Below are 5,389 nucleotides of genomic sequence, written 5' to 3'. Positions count from 1 at the left end.
AATAAAGGTCACAAAGAGTATCCGGGAGAGATTCACACTTCTTACCCCACAGATACAGGTTACTTCCTGTTTTAGCTGTTGCCATAGTGACACTTGTTTATAGTTCATCTGAAGCAAACACAGCAAAGAAACATTCACATTCTCATATCAGAAAAACCATGTGAGGTTGTATTTGGTTCACGGTTCATGTAAACCACATTGAATTTGTCCCTGTTTTTGCATTACATAAATAAAGTTTGCCTTGCCTTGCCTGCTGTGATTAATACATTTTCTGTGATATGAAGACTAATGTGTAAATATGTCTAAATAAAAAATGATTTATAGTCCAATTTAATAAGGTACTGAACTGAAAATAAAACAGTCAAACTGACAGTGAAACCTAGACAGATAAGATAATGAAAAATAGAGTGTAAGAGACAGAGAAGGAAACAGAGAGTGACAGAGACACACTGAAGACAAATGATTATCCAGCCTGAGTTTCCCTTTCAGAACAAAGTCTGTCCTAGTTTCTTCCTCTGGAGAAACAACATTGACAAACTGCAAAGGCGATCCACTCCTTTAATTAATAGTTTGGTAAATGTGTAACATTTGCAAACAGCTGAACATACACACTGTACCATGTAGGCTAGACTGAATAAAAGAGAAGTATCTTGGTCGACACTTGAGCACGACGGAATGCACAAAACTTTCAATCACTGTCAGTCTATAGAAGCAAAATAAACTTCTTCACCTAAGTTGAACTCATCCTGTTTTGGGGATTGTGTGAACATGAACGTAACCTAAGTGGGTCATGTTTCACATGTAAGTGTGAACTGGCTTTGAAAGAAAAATAACAGTTAACCAAGGCTACAGGTTTGTTATCTGGCTATCTTTGCTGCATGACGTTACAACAGCACAAAAAAGCAAAAACACTGGAGGTGAACAGCTGTATACTGGGCATGACTGAACCCTAAATTAAACATCAGACAGCTGAGTCAGCCAATACGCATCCAGCAAAGGAAAAAAACATTTCCATGATGGTTACTCAGTGAGAACACACACACACACACACACACACACACACACACACACACACACACACACACTCTCATCAGACGTCCTTGTGGTTGGGAATCCTTGTGGTAATAGCTGACTAATGGCACCTCCTCAGCATTCCTGCTAGGCAACGTGCCTTTTTCCCTCCAACCAGCGCAGTCGCTGGAATGCGACTAGAAGAGATTGCAAGATGTCCATATACGTACAGAATAGCGAGATGAAATCCACCATTCACCGTCTAAACACCCAGTGAATATGAATGTTTGCACAGATGTGGTGTAATGATGAGAACTATACGGTGTACAGCTACTGGTGCAGACTTTTATAAGACTAAGATTGCATTAAGCTTCCACACATTTTAATCTGATCCACCTCTGGAAGGGCGCGTGATTTATTAGATGTTTGTGTCTTCATCTGACATTTCAACTTCCTGTTCTTACATCCTGTTAACTGAAAGTACTGAGAGGCAACCAGAAGTCTATCAATGTTGCTTCCTGTGTTGAAGGTTTCTGAGGAGGTAAGGGTGGTTCAGAATCAGAATCACAATCAGAAATACTTTATTGATCCCCGGGGGAAATTGTCAAAAGTAGAAAGTAGCATAAATTAGAAATAAAAGTATGTACAAAATATAAAAAACAAGAAATAGAAAAATATAAAATTTACATTATTTAAGTGAAAAATAAAAGTAAAAAAATATATACAATAACAATGTATATGTATGTGTATATATATATATATATATATATATATATATATATATATATATATATATATGTATGTATTGCACTGTTGTGTATGACTATATATGTATTGCACTGAAACATTTAAACATGCCAGGAGTGTGTCCTTGTTGCGTATATTTGGCCGATAGATGAGCTCTGCCTCACCCTGCAGTGTCTCAGGCTGAATGAGCTGTCCTGGCGTCATGGGAGCATGACTGGAGTGCTTCAAAAGGCCTGGCTTTGTGCAACGACAACAAAGCAAGGGCCTCCCTTGTGTTTGGGTGCTGGGACAGCAGAGCGGGCGTGTTTGGACAGTGAGTGTCATAGAGTACTGTATGGCCATCTGGAATGTCCTGTGTCATCCCCAATCTGGGTCGCACTCTCAGCCAGCACGGTAATGATAAGCCACAGTAACCTCACAGGTGAAATGTTTGTGGATGCCACTTGGTTTCTGATTGATTTATATGTGCTTTCTTTCAGACCTCTAACACAGGATGCCTTCAGTTGAGCGGCAATGGAAGCTCTTCTAAGAAATGACAAAGATCTAAAAGTAGTACAACTCAGACAGAAGAAGGAAGTGGAAGTATGAGGTGGTCGTTTTGCGCAAGCAAAGCCTGCATCCCAGTTAAAAGACGACTGCATAGAGAAGTGCTGGTAGTAAGGGAAAACGGGGAGACCAGAGGAAATCCTGTCAACAATGGTTGAACAAACTTGAGCGTGAGATAATGTGGATGAGAGCAAGCCTCTCACCAACCCTGGTGATCACTCACAAAGCCTGTTCACACAGGGAAATATGTGTCTGTGTGAGACCAGAGAAAGAGACAGAGAGGGGCTCCTGAGAGGAAAAACAGACTAAAATGGTTCATTATTGGATGATGAAACCAAAAAGTTACATTTACAAGTGAACAAATTATTCATCATCAATCATTGATCCCTATTTTATCCTCAAAAATGCTACCTTCCTTTACAAGATGGAGAAATCCATTAAAAATCCAATTGATTCCTTTTGAAAGCCTTAGTACTGTTAATACATAAATGGTTCCAAGCTTTAATATAGCCCAAGAAGACTGAGAGGGGCTGGATGGAGGCTCAGGAAAAGGGTGGGGTGCAGACAGGGGGACTACACCACACACACACACACACACACACACACACACACACACACACACACAGACACACCCTGTGTTATTTTTTGTTAATATAGAGGTGCTTCCAGCCCCTCATGTGATGTGTAGTCAGTCGGACCACTTCTGTTATTTGGACCAACACATTCATCAGACGTATCTGAAGGGCATCCAAATATCAGCACAACAGAAGTGCACACTTGCTCACTTGGGTCTCCATAGCAACTGCCTCCATCACTCTGCGCCATGCTATGTGTCCATGAGTCTGACCTCGGCCCGAGCCCCCGCACTATCTTCAAGACCCTGCGCACAGTTCATCAAAACCTCTGTGGGAGCAAATCTGATTCCATCTGTGAGGCGGCTCTCTTATCCAGCTGTTACACATAACAAGATTGTTGGGCAGAGATTGGCGGCAGTCAGAGGAGTAAATGTCAGACTGTGACAAGAAAGCCAAGGAAATGTCAGAATCTGTTTTGCTGTGCACTTGCAGAGCTGATATTCAGAGGGGCATTGTTCACCCGCTCTGCTCAACAGTTCCAGCAGTTGTCAAGCTGAAATCAAAATGTAATATAGCAGGAAGGTCTAATAAAGGAACATGACTTCAGCATCTTGACATACAGTACCAACCAAGGGCACATTAGAACAGAAAACAAAGATATTGCATCAACAGCCAGAATAGTCCACGACATTGTAAATATAGAGGCCTGAAGGATATTGCATACCGATGACACAAGGAGGCTTTGTCCCAGCAAACATCTCATTAGGCTAGGAGGTATAGTTATACAAGATCATGAGACAACTAATCAACATTATTGGTTATCACTAGCTCTGAGCATTGTCTTCCTGTTGTTTTTCTGCTGGGGTAGCAGATCTGTTGTCTCATCTATGGGTGTTAAAAACACCAAGACATTGTGGATATACACACACGTTTGTGTTCACTTCCTGCCATTTTACCGTGTGATCTTTTAACGTGCTTTGAAGGCAGCTTGCACATTGGTTTTGCCTTCTTAAACAGTCAATTTCGGCATTTGATTTGATCTCAGGTTGATCTGTGAAGCTACTGTATCTCTTCCCAGCAGCTGGTGAAGTTGCTCACACAGATAAACGCTCGCACAATACAGTGGTTGGATTTCGAACATGGCTTACCAAGCAGTAACAAAACATTTATATTCAATAAGGAGGAGATAACCGGAAAAATGTCAGATGATGGAATATGGCCTCCAATGTGCTGTGATAACCCAGCTATAACTTATAAAACTTAAAAAAGCAAATGTCAGCTAAAAAAAAATTATGTTTATAGTGACATTTCAAGCTCATCAAATCACAATGAGAAAGACATGACAGAAAAAACAAGAAACTGCATGTGCACATCACTGACTCTTCTCCACATTGTTGTATGGTGATTATAAGTCAAGCTTAAATGTTAAAGGGCACTGTTTTTGTCCTCTCCTCACTTTTTATTTGAGTGTACCCTCCATCACCGTGGTAACTAGCACTGTGGAAGGTGCATGCGTGTGTCTGCAAATAGCTAGCCAAACAGTGGGCATACTGTAGAAAACAGCTGGGTTGTGCCAATTGCCTGTACGCCCCCCTCCCCTGCCTGTAGGTCTCCCTCCTCAAGGCAGAATGCATGTCTCAACCTACCACAGCAACCACAGAACAAAATGTCCTTGCTCCATAGTCAATGAAAAAGTGGTAGTTAAGTGCATGAAAAGTTGAACTAAAAGCAGAACAGAAAAAGGCAGTTATTGGAGTTACTGTCACAGTGATTTTCACTTCAGCCCTGGCCGTATTAGCATTCAATATTAATGCAGTTCCTGTACTTCCATTCCATTGCTATCTGCATAACCCACAAATCACCTTGGGTCATTTATATTCTCAATTAAAAATGTAGAAAACCCACCTGTAAATCAGTTAATGCAGCACATAAAGAAGGGCAGTGAATTCAAAAGTGTCTTAAAAGCAGGGTCTTTGCCTTGTCAAACTACATTAACTTCTCAGTGTAGGTGCTGCTCTTCTAGCAATATGTGGTGTGTGAAATGGAAATCTAAGCTGAAGACAAGAGGAAGTCTGAGATCACAGATCACATTTTCCTTCACCTCAAAAAGAAACAATACCAAACCCCGCTTACACATATCTAGGATAAGCTCTGCCTGACTGCTGCCGATACATATGTAAACAGCTGTTCTGCCCACGCTTACAGCAAAGATAAACATCTGTCAGCCGAGGCTGACCTGTATACTCAGCCCAGCAAATTATCCTAATTGGCTTTTATGAAATAATTATTATGTAATCTCTTTAGATTCTAATTAAATAGAAACACACATACACACACACATATGTGGTATCCCTGGTAGCTGTGCAAGATCCTGAAGGTGGGGCGAAACATGTTTTAATGAGGTGCACAGACATTTCAAGGTTGAACAATGTGTTTTATTGGCATCTAAAGAAACCACATTTTGTATACATATGGACTTGCAAGATTAGATTTTCAAGGATGTCACAAAT

The sequence above is a fragment of the Enoplosus armatus genome, chromosome 6 (genome assembly GCF_043641665.1).
Source record: "Enoplosus armatus isolate fEnoArm2 chromosome 6, fEnoArm2.hap1, whole genome shotgun sequence".
Lineage (NCBI taxonomy): Eukaryota > Metazoa > Chordata > Actinopteri > Centrarchiformes > Enoplosidae > Enoplosus > Enoplosus armatus.
This window is presented reverse-complemented; position numbering follows the sequence as displayed.